The 16,141-nt window shown below is 39.9% G+C and overlaps 1 protein-coding gene and 1 long non-coding RNA gene across 2 annotated transcripts in view; one reads left to right on the top strand and one right to left on the bottom strand.

The window, feature by feature from the left end:
* Nucleotides 1-4,472, bottom strand: part of Snx7 (sorting nexin 7) — an 85,443-nt gene extending 80,971 nt beyond the window's left edge. Inside the window, exon 1 of the mRNA XM_020187148.2 lies at nt 4,341-4,472. The gene's annotated coding sequence lies outside the window, so the exon portion shown is untranslated. The remainder of the gene's footprint in view (nt 1-4,340) is intronic.
* Nucleotides 1-16,141, top strand: part of LOC141414958 (uncharacterized) — a 32,375-nt gene that overhangs the window by 2,818 nt on the left and 13,416 nt on the right. Inside the window, exon 2 of the long non-coding RNA XR_012439977.1 lies at nt 2,881-3,600. This is a non-coding gene — a long non-coding RNA (uncharacterized lncRNA). The remainder of the gene's footprint in view (nt 1-2,880; nt 3,601-16,141) is intronic.

Raw genomic sequence — 16,141 nt, forward strand, 5'->3', positions numbered from 1 at the left:
TATGTTCTAAGATAGTTATTGCTTATTTTCACCTCTATGGGTGACATCAACTCAGCAGCTTGCCCAGTGGAGAGCATAAAGAGGAGGAGCCCCAAGGGCAGGTGGAGAAGAGCTCGGGGAGCATGCTTCTAGTCTCCTCCCTGCTTTGGCTCACATTGCTGGCAAAACATCTTTATAACTACAGTTCCTGTAAAATGGCTAGAACACAAGGAAGCACAGGATCTACTTTGTCCAGTGGGACACTCTGCTTCTTGAGGCTGCCACGTAAGAAATGCCACTGAAGGCTTCCATGCAGTCAGGTTACCTGGGATTACAAGTTAATGCTCTAGTCAGCTCCAGGAACTGGAGGACTCCAGTTCCTGCTCTCCCTGGGTTCCAGCAAAACTATTTCTATACTTTGCCCCTTTAGAGCGAGGGATGCTAATTGCTTTTTGTTCCTATAGGTCTCTAAACACCTCAGTATCCCTTGTTGGGTCCTTAACCCTGCCTAGAAAGTCCATAAATAATCCCAATGTGAAAATCTCATTTAAACTATTGGAGACCTTTCTGATCCTATTGGGGCTGATAAGAGGCATACAGAGATTAAGACCTACAGAGATTAAGGCAAACAAAGATTGAGAGAAGAAACGTGAAACGTTAGTATGAAGGCTTCTACTACCTTCTAAGGACTTGATGAGATTGTTCCATAGTGCTAGTATGTCTCTCCATTGCTGCTATGGTTTGTTTGTGGATTAAATTTGTTCCCCAGGCCCATGCACTGGAAACTTTGTCCTCAATGTGTTAGATGTTGGGAGGTGGTAGGACCTTTAAGAGGTAGGCCAAGTGTGAGCTCCTTAAGTCACTAGGCATGTGACCAACCATTAGAAGGGATTAAGGAAAGTTCTTGTGAGATCCTGTCTTAGATCTTGCAAGATGGTTGTTCTAAAAGATAAGCCTGGCCACTCCCCGGTCCATGTGGCTTCCTGTGAAGCCACTCACCGTGAGGCCTTCATCAGAGCTGAGCAGATGGTAACACCACAACTTGAACCTCTAGAACTATGAGCTAAATAAACTTTCTTTATAAAGTTACCTGGCTTTGGGTATTTCAAGACAGTAACAAAAACAGGATGGCTCAGTAACTATACTCATGATTCTTTCAAAAATAGCCTTTTCTATAAAAATGAATTATTCTTTCAAAACCCTCAGCAAATAAACACATATATTGTTGTATTTCTGATTCACCATAAAAATAACCTTAGTTTTCCATTATTCTTATAAAACATGTTTTCTTCTATTGATCACCTCTTTCTTTTCAAAGTGTTTACAAACAGAATACCAAATAATCCACTTTATAGTTTTGCTGGAAATTCAAACTCCAGCTTACTGGTCTCTACCTTCCAGAACTTCCTTTTTGTCAATTTTTTTTTTTAAGTATGTTTGCCATGCTCTATTTGGAAACAATGGCCCCACACTGCATGACTTTGGGCCTTTGGCAGCACCTGCTCCACCTTCCTTGGCTTCTCAAAGATGACTAGCAGTGATAAGAATGATTACATCTGTAAGTTTCCTGATCACCCTACATGACAAAGACCTCACTTTATGTTTCAGAATACCTTTAAGGAGGCCCATAATTAGAACTATTCTTTACTGAGTACCAGATAAGCATTTCAGTGGGTCATTGTGATCTAGTCACATACATTGTCTCTACTGCTGTTTCTTCTAAACATCAGTGTTTAATAAAAATAAAGGCAGTCTTATTTTAATGTATTATTTTCGTTTAAGGTAGTGAAATTTGTCCATTTTCCTCTAGTTAAATAATTTGCAAGCTTCAGTTTATTTTTGGCCTAGTTCTAACAGAATTCTTACAGGCTGTTACCAGTTGTATCTTTTCGGTTTTAGTTTGTTTTCCTTCCTATCATTGGTTACACTCTCCCCCTCACAACAGCTATACTCATTCTTTTAAATCTGCATTCACTCCTCTGGTCTCTTTGGATGAAGCAGCATTTTTCCTTAGTGGGCTATATGAAAACTTGAAACATCACTTTGTTTAACTTTCCATCCTCTTGATTTTTTATAGTTTCTGCCATGTCTTGTCACCTAGAGTATGAGGCTATAATAGCAAGGAAACAAGTCTTACATTTTTGTCCCAAACAACACTTAGTAAGGCATCTTACACAAAGACATGTATTTGCCAGATATTTGTAATGTGTTGCAGGAAGAAAAGGAATAATAAGTTAAATTTTTATTCTTTAAACAGCTGTTAGAAAAGGCACTAGTCCTTATTCCCCTAAGGAATAAGGTGAACACTAATGTTAATGTAACCAACCTTGAAATTCTAAGGGCTGTGAGTCTGCTTTGTAAGTAGTTGGTAGACAGAATCCTGGAGCAGGCTGCACAGTGGGAGACTTCTAGAGAAAAGTGGGCTAAAAAGGGAGCAGTGGAAAGAGTAAGCCAAATAGAGCCTTTCTTAGATTTCCTTGTCTAACTATGGTTAATGGTTGAAATTTTTAACTTATTGAAATATTAGCAGGTGGCTAACTTTAAAATTTGTCAGTATTCTTCTTAAACTTTAACCAATATTATGTTCTTACTTTCTGATTTCTGTGGAGGTGGTTCTGAACTTTGTCTAAGCAGCCAACATAACACACTACCAAGAAGATCGGGTCCAGGTGCACAGGCCTGAAGCTTACACTGCTTGGCAGGCCCCCTTTGAAAGAGAATACAAAATTACAAATACAAAGTATAAAGAAAATATTCCTTAGAATAAGAAAGGAAATCACAACACATGACTGGAGCCACAGAGACATAGACTCCTTCTTCTGACACAGCTTTAGGCAATTTACCAGGAATGCCTACTTAGAAATGCTTTTGTTTGAACCCTGTCATTTCCTTCCCACCTAGGATCTCTACACCTCCAGCAGTACCAGCACTCCCACAGGCCTGAACCAAGGAACAGCTCTGCAGCTTAAATTCCAGAAGCTTCACCTTAGAGCCACCTGTCAAAGGGGCCTCATTAAAATGGTGAGCCAGCTGGGAGAGAGACTGGGGAAACAGACCACCAGACAAGTTCAAAACAGTTCCAGATGATTCCGATACACACTAGCTACTCCCACCACCATATTGGAAGTTTCACAGAGCATCACCACTGACTGAAAAGACAACATTAAGAGAGGAGGGAAAAAAAAAAAATCAAGCAACTGCTCAGTCGTCCTTGATCTTACATAAAGTGTGTGTTGAAAAGTCAGTATTAACCTTTTACTGCTAAACATAATATAACCTCATTATTTTATAACTTAAATAAATAGAAAATTAAGAGCACAACACCGATGCTGTCTCCGCAGAAGTCTTCTATAGAAGACTATTGGACGGACCCACCATTCATTTAACCCTAAGAGGGGAACAAAATGGGTTTGCCATATTCCTCTTTGGAATCCAGTGTGCTGGCTCGCTTACTAACTTCTCTCTGCTCTCCCAGAACAAAGACAAGGTAACGTCTCAAGGTAATAGTTAACTGTTGCACCGACTTCTCAGTAATTAATAAAGTGCCGATCTGAACTCAAGTCTTCTATTAGCAGCAACTTGAGAAGCTTGGAGAAGACATCTGATCGCTCCAGAAACAAGGTATTTTTCTTTTCCAAAACTCCAACTACCATTTACACTCACCAAAGGTGCAGCACTAACCCCCACAAGTCAGTTTCCTTCCAATGACATATACAAGCCAGGCACAGCCTTTGGCCTCACATTTCTAGAGGGACTGGGAAGGAAAAACGAAAGCTGCTGGCTGTGGGTTGGATGGCGGTGGCGGTCCCTGAAAACTCCTTAGGTCCCCAGCGGACACAGTCCCTTTTCTCTCCTGGAGGGGATTTCCTTGCACCTAATTCCCACTGGATTCGAGATGCACTTCAGATGTCACCCAACCTTCAAATCCACAACCCACAGCACTAAATAAATCAGAAACCATTTCTCCACACTCGGGGGATCTCTCTCCCAGAGTTCAGGGCTGGCAGCTGGCAGCTGGCAGGGGCGGGGGCAGTCTCAAAAGGCCACCCGCCTCCCGGGGCTCAGGGACTGTCATCTGGAGAAGTCCGTGGCAGCGAAGGAAAAAAGAAATCACAACTTTTCAGAGCCCATTAAGCTACAGCCCTGCCAGGCGGAAGGTCAAAGTGCGGAGGAGGGCGCGGCTGCAGTTTGCAGCCCGCCACGACGCGGCACCGGGCGCGGAGGACAGCGGCCAGGCGGGGTCCACAAGCTCCGGGGGTCCCCGGTCCCCAGAGCCAGCTCGGAGTCGCAGACCCTCGGAGCGAGGCGCGACGGTGGCAACTCCAGAGTTGCCCGGGAACTTTGGCGGGACGCGCCCTCACCTTACTGAACACCTCCAGGTCGTCCTCGTCCTCGTCCAGGTCCAGCACGTCGGCGGGCAGCAGCGCGGAGGAGCTGCGGCCGCCGGGCCCCGGGGCGCCGTCTTCCCGCGCGCCCCCGGCCGCGAGCCCCGAGCCGCGCGGCGGAGATGCCCGGCGCTCGCCGTCCATCCCGACAGTGCGCGCCCCGCGGGCGGCCGCCGCGGCCCCGCGCCCCGAGCGCGCCCATTGGCTCCCGCGCGCCCGGCGCCTCCCCGCGCGCGCCCGCGCCAACCCCCGCGCGCCGCGCAGACGCGGAACCGCCGGGCCGCGGAGGCGCCGGGCCTGCGCGCATCCCCACCTGGCCCGCCCCCGCCCGGGAGCTTGCCGGGGAGGGGGTGTCCTCTCACCCATCCAGCTCGGTGGGGGTGGGTCAAGGACAGCCACCAAGCTGTGGCTGGGGGATCCACAGCCGGCTGGAAGGCGGCCGACCCAGCCCGCCAGCTGACCAAACCGATCCTGGATTTCCTGTAGTTAATGGTGCCTTTCTCCTTGGTGATTTTCCAGGCCGTTTTGAATCAGACTAAAGCAAAAGTAAGACGCTTCTCTGGTTTGTAAATGAGTTTTGACCCAAGGACGACTTTGTGGTCATTTCACTGACAGGCCAATGAAGCAGAGATTGAAAAGCCAGTCTCGGCTACTTTCTAATGTCTCTTTGCTCCTGGAAGTCTTGAAGTTATGAGCAAGAATGTTACCAGGCGCCTAGGATTGCTACTGGGATTGCATGTTTCCACTGAGAAAAATCTTAAATCCTTGCACGCACTGCCAATGCAAAGCTGCAGTCATTTAGCTTTAGTTTAACTGAGGGTTTTTTTCCGAAAGATAATGAAAAAAATGAATGCATGTGGATACTTTTTAAAGCTATCTTCGGATTTTTTTCATTATTTTTTCAAAAATCAAGGAAAACAATGCAAATAGATACTTTTTAAAAATCTGTCTTCAAGATTTTATCATTTAATCCTCTGAGCCTCACCTTTTTTTTTTCTGTAGGTCCTGTTTAAAGTTTTTTTTTTTTTAAGTAAATTAAGATGTATGTAAGGGTCACGAATGGTGGTGCACACCTATAATTCCAGCACTTAGTGAGGCTGAGGTAGGAAGATCAAGTTCAGCCTGGGTTGCACAGTAAGACCCTGTCTTAAGGAAAAAAAAAAAAGCAAGCCAGATAATATCCCACAGTTCTATTTCTCTTAGAGGGGAAAGCTAGGAGTAAAGTTAAAAAAAAAAAAATCCGTACACTAATTTGCCCCTTTGGTTGAGAATTACCTTCACATACTCCCCATCCCCATTTCTTGCAGAATATAGTGCCTGGGTAGACAGTCCGCAGCTCCCCAAAGGAAGAAAATCTCAAACCTAATCATTAGTACAATTGAAAATCTAACATGTCCAACTCCTAAAGCCTCTAAACCAGTAAGATGCAAAGCTTTGAGTGCAGGTGCAGTATTAAAAGGAGCCAACCCTTTCCCATCTTTTGATTCCTGGACTCTTATTGTGGTCACTATTCTTTGTGATGCTCGAACCACCTGAAAGTGAGCAGCTGCAGTACTATGGCCCAATTCAAGGGTTTACTTGAAGGACAAATCTCCAGAAATACAGACCATATTAATTCATGGGTAGTGAGCTGCAAATGAATTGCAAGGCTTCTGGTTATGGTCAATGATGTTCTTTCATCAGAACATGGAAGAAACTTTAGCAAATGATACATAAAAATGGAGCTTAGTGGAGTGTGTGGGTAGACTTTCCAGAATGGTCATGGATTAAGATATGTGTGAATGTGAAACACCCAGCAGAGGGCCACTATTTCGGAGGTAACTCTTAATTGATCAGGTAGACAGAATTCACACTCTGATGACAGTCTGTCATCCTTTCTCCCTCCCCGCCCCCCATTGTTTACTGGCCCATGAACTAAGCTTGTGGTTTGAGTCTATCATGGGCTCAAACACATGGGCACCCTTTCACCAAAGCTGGACTGGCCCATGCCGCTGCTGTGTTCCTATTTTACCAACAGCATGACCAACAATGAGTCCTCCATGGTATAGCAACGCTCCTGGTATGTGCAGGAGAAACCACCAGTCACCTGGTGGCAAGTTGATTTTGTAGAAACTCTGCCCTTAAGGATTGAATAAAGATTCATCCTCATTGGATATCACTTTACCTTCTCCGCCATTAATGTTTCTGCCAACACCACCAGCCATGGAATCACAGAACGTCTTACTCACCAACATGGCATTCCATGTAGCATTACACCTGATCAAGAAACACATGTTATAGCAGAAGAAGTCATCGTGAGTGTACATGATGGAAACGAATTCTTCCCATAGCATCCATAGCCTATAAGTAGCTGGCTACACTGAAATGTGGACCAGCTTCCTGAAGACTGCTCCAATACCACGTGAGAATCCCAACCTAAGATACTGGAGTTCTGACTTGAAGGCTGGAGTATACACTTTGTGCCCGAGTCTGTTGCATGGTGTGTTTCTTCCCTGTAAGTAGAAAACATGGGCTCGGAAAGCAAGAAGTGGAAGAGTGACATTCTCATTGTTACCCTCTATAGCACACTAGCACAATTTCTGTTTTCCATCCCATCTCTTGTGGCCTGGAAGTGACACGTTTCTTTTGCTTATAACTCATTGGCCAGAACAGGTCATATGGCTCCACTCAATCTGAAGGAAGTTCTAAAGTACAATCATCCATGTGTTTAAGAGTCAGGGGGTCAAAAATACTTTAAGAGAACACATGACAGTTGTAACCCTTAAGCAGTTAATTCTACATGATTAACATGAGGCAAAGACAAGCTTAAGAGAGGGGTCATAACCTCAAGCCTGTGATTAATACCCAATTATCTGCAAGTGTACACATTTTTAAGTGACATTTCTTATTGGCTTTGAGAACACAGTCATGCATTTCAAATTATTAACTTCCAACTTCTCATTAACAAAGTTGAGATAATTAATAGCAGAAACTTCAAAGGTCATGAAGATCAAAGAAACTAATATATGGGAAATTATTTTGTGAACTAAATATCTGTATAAATCTAACTTGTTTTTATCACTATTACTGTTAGTATTATTAATTTAAGAGATAAAATACAGTTCCCATATTTGCCCTGTAATTGCATTTGAACTCCCAAGCAGTAATGTTTGAGTTAGTTCCAGTAATACAACATAATGCTATGCAACTTCAACTAGAATATGTGCTTTAAAATAGGTTTCCCTTACTGTTAGATGGGATACTGGCAATTTCAAGTCCTCTGTCATTTATTGTCATAAATAAATAAACAGGAAATAAATGTGTTAGAATACATAAAAGTAAACATGGCTTTAAATATCATTAAGTCATCAAAACTCTTAAGAACATAGACTGTATATAACTCCATGACCTAAAATGGCCTACTTTTTTCTTAAACAGTGTATAATAATCCTATGACCAAACATAGGATCCTAGGAATGATTATTAATTAATACAAGAAGCAAATTTATTATTTAATACAACTAAAAGCACAGAGGTAGGGAAAACTCTGAGCATAGTATGATCATTGCTCAATAAATATTAATCAATTCTGTAAATGAACTTATTTTAAATGGCTTAATATCTCCAAACTCATTTCTAAATTATTAAGTTTTTAACTGAAAACAAACTTTCACTTGTTTTTGAAAGCTTCTCAGATCCACCATATTCTTTCTATAGACAAGACCTACTGGGCAATCATTCTTATTTCACTTGAGTAGCTCCAGTGTAATCAGACTTTACCTGCAGTTCTTTTGAAGATACTTTCTTTGATGAAATTTTTAAAATGGTTCTATCCTCTGCACTGCAAGGAAACATTAGATAAAGTTACACCTACACATTTTCTATGTTTGGTGAGAGCCTTAAATGAAGGTGCTGTGGAACACAGAGGAGCAAAGTCAATGCTTCTTTTCTTTCTGTTTTAAAAATAAATAACAGCTTTCTTAAGGTATAATTCACATGCCATACAATTCATCCATTTAAAATATTATGAATCAATGATTTTTTTAGTAAGTTGTGCAAACATCAACAAAATAAATTGTAGAACATTTTTATCATCCCAAAAGGAAACTTTACCCCATTAACATCACTCACATTTACCCCCAGCCTCAGCCCCTGGAATTAATAATTTACCTTATATCTCTTTAGATTTGCTAGTTCTACACATTACATATTAATACAATCATACAATACATGCATTATTATGATTGAATTATTTCACTTATTAAATGTTTTCAGGGTCCATGCCTGTTGCAGCATCTACCAGTACTGCATTCTTTAATCACCATCTAATATGCAACTTTATCAATATGCCACATTTTATTTATACATTCATCAGTTAATGGATACAATGTAAATTGTGCCCATTTTGAGTTACTCTTGATAACCTTGCTATGAACAATTATATGCCAGTTTTTGTGTTTTTGTGTGGACACATTTTCATCTCTTTGGAGCATGTACCTATAAATGGAATTGCTAGGTATATAGTAACTTCTGTTTAACCTTTTGAGAAAGTGCCTGACTGACTGCTTTTGAAAGCAGCTGTACTATGTTGCATTCCTACCACCAGTTCGTGAAGGTTTCAGTTTCGCCACAGCTTTCAGGAAATGTGGTATTTTCTTTCAGGCATCCTAGTAGTGTGAAGTGGCATGTCTCCGGATTTCATTTGCATTCATCTGGTGACTAATGATATTGACTGTCTTTGCACAAAAAAATTGGCCATTTGTATTTCTTCTGTAGAAAGTATCTACTTATATTCTTTCCCTTGTTTTTCTATTGTCTTTTACTTATAGAAAGAGTTCTTTAAATTTCTACATGAGTCTTTTTTGAGATATATTACAGAAAATATGTATCACATACTGTGGCTTGTGTTGTCACTTTCTCAAAGATGTCCTTTGAAGAAACGAGAGTTGTAATTTTGATGAAGTTCAATTATTTTTTTCTTGTGCTTTGATATCCTATCTAAGGTTTTTTCTAAATCGAGATCATTGCTTTGATCAAATGTTTGTGACACCCCACTCAAGCTGATATGTTGAAATATTAACCCCCAAGGCAATGGTATTAGGAGGTAGAACCTTTGGGGAGGTGGTTAGATCACTGGAGCAGAGCCCTTGTGGATGGGATGAATACCCTTATAAACAAGATGTCAGAGAGCTAGCAGACTTCCTCTTCCATGTGATCTCACAGTGAAAGGACAACTATCTGTGGACAAGTGGGCCTCTGTTAGACTCCAGTCTTACAGCACCTCGATCTTGAACTTCTCCAACTTCTAAAGCTACAAAGAGTGATTTTTTTAAGCTAGGTGTGGTGGCGACCACAAGTAATCCCATCACTTAGGAAGTGGAGGCAGGATTGCATGTTCAAGGCCAGTCTAGGCTACATAATGATACCCTACCTCAAAAACCAAAAACAAACCCAAGAGCTAAGGATGAAGCTCAGTAGTAGAGTACTTGTGTAGCACATGCAAGGCCCTGGGTTTAGTCATCAGCATTACCAAAATGAACAAATAAAAGTCCTGATGTTTCCTTAGCTGTGATATTTTTCCTATAGCAATCTGAATGGACTGAAGCAGAAAACCAGTATGGATAAGGGGGCTTGCTGCTATAACTAGTATCTAAACTTGTGGAAGGGACTTTGAAACCACGGATGGGTAGAGGCTGGAAGAATTCTGAGGTTCAAGTTAGAAAAGTCCCACATGGTACGGATGAACTAACAGTGATTCTGGTGAGGGTTCAGGAGAAGAAGAGCTACTTAGGTAGTGCCTCCATGGTCTTAGAGATTACCCACATGGCTGTGGACCAATGTTGGTGGAAAAAGGATGGTAGAGACCATTCTGATGAAACCTCAGACAGAAATGAAGAATCGTATTGGATATGGAGAAAAGGCCGTTCTTATTATAAAACAGCAAGGAACTTGGCAGAATTATCTTCATATCCTATTGCTTTATGGAAGGTAATCTTGCAAGCAACAAAATTGGTATTTGGCAGGAGCAGTTTCTAAGGAAAGTGTTGGAGGAGGTTTCTCTTGATAGCAGGAGGAAAGAGGACTTTAAAATGGAATAGTTAAGCAAAAGGGAAACAACTCAAAAATTTAGGAATTCTCAGCTTTTCTATATTAGAAAAAAAAATGAAAAAGACTGTTCCAGAGAGAAAATAAAGTGTGTGGCCAAATTTGAAGCCAGGTGCTATTCATCAAGACAATGGAAGATATATAAGCAACTAAACAGAAGCTGGGACCCCCTTATCCATGAGAGTGGTAGAATGAAGCCATTTCAGAGATCCCTGGAGACTGGCCCTCCCACACAGACCCAGACTGTCCAGGAGGCAGGTTAGGGTTAGGGAAAGTTTGGGACTGCTCCCCTTCCTGACTCACTCAAAGAGCTCCTCCCCCTGACCCATAGGTCAGAGGAGCTAGGTAATGACATATTCTCCCTACACCTCCAAGGTCAAGGTGGTATAAAAACCACTGGTCAAAAGTCCCCAGCTCTTTTCTCTCACTGAAGTTACCTCCTCTCACCTGGCAGAGCTGGCAATCCCTTTTCCTTAATAAAGCTTTGCTTTCTCACTACCCCCACGTGTTTTGCTTGGATTCCACACCAAAGCACAGGACAGACATCTTCTGGAAATACCTTTTGTGGTTAACATTTGTGACAAAGCCAGTCAGGAGTTAAAGGGTAAGACTCAAGATGCTATTGTGATTCAATTCTTTTCTTTCTTTTCTTTTTCTTTTTTTAATTATTCATATATGCATACAATGCTTGGGTCATTTCTCCCCTCATCCCCAACCCCTTCCTTACCACCCACCCACCCCTTCCCCCACACCCTCGATACCCAGCAGGAACTATTTTGCCCTTATCTCTAATTTTGTTGAAGAGAGAGTATAAGCAATAATAGGAAGGAACAAGGGGTTTTGCTGGTTGAGATAAGGATAGCTATACAGGGCATTGACTCACATTGATTTCCTGTGCATGTTTGTTACCTTCTAAGTTAATTCTTCTTGCTCTAACCTTTTCTCTAGTTCCTGGTCCCCTTTTCCTATTGGCCTCAGTTGCTTTAAAGTATCTGCTTTAGTTTCTCTGCATTGAGGGCAACAAATGCTAGCTAATTTTTTAGGTGTCTTACCTATCCTCACCCCTCCCTTGTGTGCTCAGCTTTTATCATGTGCTCAAAGTCCAATCCCCTTCTTGCGTTTGCCCTTGATCTAATATCGGCATATGAGGGAGAACATACGATTTTTGGTCTTTTGGGCCAGGCTAACCTCACTCAGAATGATGTTCTCCAATTCCATCCATTTACCAGCAAATGATAACATTTTGTTCTTCTTCATGGCTGCATTAAATTCCATTGTGTATAGATACCACATTTTCTTAATCCATTCTTCGGTGGTGGGGCATCTTGGTTGTTTCCATAACTTGGCTATTGTGAACAGTGCTGCAAAAAACATGGGTGTTCAGGTGCCTCTGGAGTAACCTGTGTTACAGTCTTTTGGGTATATCCCCAAGAGTGGTATTGGTGGATCATATGGCAGATCAATGTTTAGATTTTTAAGAAGCCTCCAAATTTTTTTCCAGAGTGGTTGTACTAGTTTACATTCCCACCAGCATTATAAGAGGGTTCCTTTTTCCCCACATCTTCGCCAACACCTGTTGTTGGTGTTGCTAATGATGGCTATTCTAACAGGGGTGAACTTAAAACTTCTTCAGAAGTTTATAGTTTTCTTGTAGAGGTTGTTCACATCTTTTGTTAGGTTTACACCTAGGTATTTGATTTTTTTTGAGGCTATTGTAAATGGAATTGTTTTCATATATTCTTTTTCAGCTTGTTCATTATTAGTGTATAGAAATGCTAATGATTTTTCTATGTTGATTTTATATCCTGCTACCTCATTGTAGATATTGATGATGTCTAGAAGCTTCTGAGTAGAGTTTTTTGGGTCTTTAAGGTTAGGATCCTGTCATCTGCAAATAGGGATATTTTGACAGTTTCTTCACCTATTTGTATTCCTTTTATTCCTTCTTCTTGCCTAATTGCTCTGGCTAGGAATTCCAGTACTATGTTGAATAAGAGTGGAGATAGTGGGCATCCTTGTCTAGTTCCTGATTTTAGAGGGAATGGTTTCAGTTTTTCTCTGTTAAGTATAATGCTGGCTGTAGGTTTGTCATATATAGCTTTTATAATGTTGAGGTACTTTCCTTCTATTCCTAGTTTTCTTAGAGCTTTTATCATGAAATGCTGTTGGATGTTATCAAAGGCTTTTTCTGCATCTATTGAGATGATCAAGTGGTTTTTGTCTTTGCTTCTGTTAATGTGGTTTATTACATTTATTGATTTTCATATGTTGAACCACCCCTGCATTCCTTGGATGAAGCCTACTTGGTCGTGGTGAATAATCTTCTTGATGTGTTGTTGAATTCGGTTTTTTTTTTTTTTCCTTTTGGAAGTTGGAAATTGGAAATTGTATTTCTGTCTACTTTATTTTTTGTTTGCTAAATGTGTATTTTTTTTTTGTTTTGTCATTATTTTTTTGAGGATTTTTGCATCAATGTTCATTAAGGAGATTGGCCTATAGTTCTCCTTTTTGGAAGTGTCTTTGCCTGGTTTTGGGATAAGTGTAATACTGGCTTCATAAAATGTGTTAGGCAGTTTTCCTTCCCTTTCTATTTCATGGAACAGTTTAAGGAGGGTTGTTATCAGTTCTTCTTTAAAGGTCTGATAGAATTCAGCAGAGAATCCATCAGGTCCTGGACTTTTCTTTTTGTGGAGACTCTTGATTGCTGCTTCAATTTCATTTTGTGTTACGGGTCTATTCAGGTGATTAATTTCCTCTTGGTTCAGTTTTAGATGATCATATGTATCTAGAAATCTGTCCATTTCTTTAAGATTTTCAAATTTATTTGAATATAGGTTCTCAAAGTAGTCTCTGATGATTTCCTGGACTTCCATGATGTTTGTTGTTATCTCCCCTTTTGCATTCCTGATTCTACTAATTTGGGTTTTTTCTCTCCTCATTTTAGTCAGGTTTGCCAGGGGTCTATCGATCTTGTTTATTTTTTCAAAGAACCAACTTTTTGTTTCATTAATTCTTTGTATGGTTTTTTTGGTTTCTATTTCGTTGATTTCAGCTCTTATTTTTATTATTTCTCTCCTTCTATTTGTTTTGGGATTTGCTTGTTTTTCTAGGAGTTTGAGATGTATCATTAGGTCATTGATTTAGAATCTTTCAATCTTTTTAATATATGCACTCATGGCTATAAACTTTCCTCTCAGGACTGCCTTAGCTGTGTCCCATAGGTTCCGGTAGGTCATGTTTTCATTTTCATTGACTTCCAGGAACTTTTTAATTTCCTCTTTTATTTCATCGATGATCCATTCTTCATTAAGTAATGAGTTGTTTAGTTTCCAGCTGTTTGCATGTTTTTTGTCTTTACTTTTGTTGTTGAGTTCTACTTTTACTGCATTGTGATCAGATAGCATGCACGGTATTATTTCTATTTTCTTATATTTACTGAGACTTGCTTTGTGCCCTAGGATATGATCTATTTTGGAGAAGGTTCCATGGGCTGCTGAGAAGAATGTATATTGTGTAGAAGTTGGATGAAATGTTCTGTAGACATCTACTAGGTCCATTTGATTTATTGCATATTTTAGATCTTGGATTTCTTTATTGATTTTTTTATTTGGATGACCTATCTATTGATGATAATTTGGTGTTAAAGTCTCCCACAACCACTGTGTTGGCGTTTATATATGCTTTTAGGTCTTTCAGGGTATGTTTGAGGAAATTGGGTGCGTTGACATTGGGTGCATACAGATTGATGATTATTATTTCCTTTTGGTCTATTTCCCCTTTTATTAGTATGGAATGCCCTTCTTTATCTCATTTGATCAATGTAGGTTTGAAGTCTACTTTGTCAGAGATAAGTATTGCTACTCCTGCTTGTTTTTGGGGGCCATTGGCTTGGTAAATCTTCTTCCAGCCTTTCATCCTAAGCATATGCTTATTTCTGTCGGTGAGATGAGTCTCCTGTAAGCAACAAATTGTTGGCTCTTCTTTTTTAATCCATTTTGTCAAACGGTGTCTTTTGATGGGTGAATTAAGTCCATTAACATTAAGTGTTAGTACTGATAGGTATGTGGTGATTCCTGCCATTTAGTTGTCTTAGTTGTTTGAAAGTTTGATTGTGTGTACCTAACTTGATGTTACTCTCTACTGTTTTGCTTTTTCTTTTCCTGTGGTTTAGTGCTGCCTGCCTTTTCATAGTTAAGTTGGGTGTCACTTTCTGTGTGCAGAATCCCTTGCAGAATCTTTTGTAATGGTGTCTTTGTGGTCACATATTGTTTTAGTTTCTGCTTATCATGGAAGATTTTTATTGCTCCATCTATTTTGAATGATAGCTTTGCTGGGTAGAGTATCCTGGGGTTGAAGTTATTTTCATTCAATACCTGGAAGATCTCACCCCATGCTCTTCTTGCTTTTAATGTTTCTGTTGAGAAATCTGCTGTGATTTTGATGGGTTTACCTTTGTATGTTACTTGTTTTTTCTCTCTTATAGCCTTCAGTATTCTTTCCCTAGTTTCTGAACTTGTTGTTTTAATGATGATATGTTGTGGGGTAGTTCTATTTTGATCTGGTCTGTTTGGTGTTCTGGATGCCTCTTGTATCTGTATGTGAATATCTTTCTCTAGATTTGGGAAATTTTCTGTTATTATTTTGTTGAATATGTTGTGCATTCCCTTTGCTTGCACCTCTTCTCCTTCTTTGGTTCCCATGATTCTCAAGTTTGGTCTTTTGATGGAGTTGGTGAGTTCTTGCATTTTCTTTTCACAGGTCTTGAGTTGTTTAATTAATAGTTCTTTGGTTTTTCCTTTAATTACCATTTCATCTTCAAGTTCTGAGATTCTGTCTTCTGTTTGTTCTATTCTGCTGGATTGGCCTTCTGTTTTGTTTTGCAATTCTGCTTCATCTTTTTTTCTGAGGTTTTCCATATCCTGAGTCACTTCCTCTTTAATATTGTCTATTTTCATCCTGAGTTCATTTATCTCTTTATTAATCATGTTCTCTCTTTCACTTTGGTGTTTATACAGTGCTTCTATGGTTTCCTTTATTTCTTCTTTTGCTTTTTCAAATTCTCTATTTTTGTTGTCTTGGAATTTCTTGAGTGTCTCCTGTACATTTTGGTTGACCCTATCCAGTATCATCTCTATAAAATTCTCATTGATTACCTGTAGTATGTTTTCTTTTAAATTATTCTTGTGGGCTTCATTGGGTTCTTTGGCATAGTTTATCTTCATTTTCTTAGAGTCTGGATCTGAGTATCTGTTTTCTTCATTTCCCTCTGGTTCCTGTACTAACTTTTTGCTGTGGGGAAACTGGTTTCCCTGTTTTTTCTGTCTTCCCGTCATTGTGCTTGGTGTTGCTATTATCCCTGTAGTGTGTGCAATTAAGTATTTTCTGGCTTGTAATAATAGCACTAGTGATATTTAGAATGGAAGGGTGAGAGGGGATGGAAAGCAAAGAAGTTAAAGGAAAAAGGAAAAACAAATAATCAAGTAGAAAAAAGACAAAACAAAGAAACAAACAAAAAAAGTTTCAAAGATATAAACAGGGAGAGACAGTGTACTAATCAACCATAAGCTGAAAAAGCATTAGAGAGACAGAGGATTGAAAATAAAAAATAAAAAGAATAAAGATAAGAATAAAAATAAAAATAAGTAAATGAAAGAAAAATATATATAAAATAAAATAAAAATAATAAATAAAAA

This window comes from Castor canadensis, chromosome 12 (assembly GCF_047511655.1).
Source record: "Castor canadensis chromosome 12, mCasCan1.hap1v2, whole genome shotgun sequence".
In the NCBI taxonomy this organism is placed as follows: domain Eukaryota; kingdom Metazoa; phylum Chordata; class Mammalia; order Rodentia; family Castoridae; genus Castor; species Castor canadensis.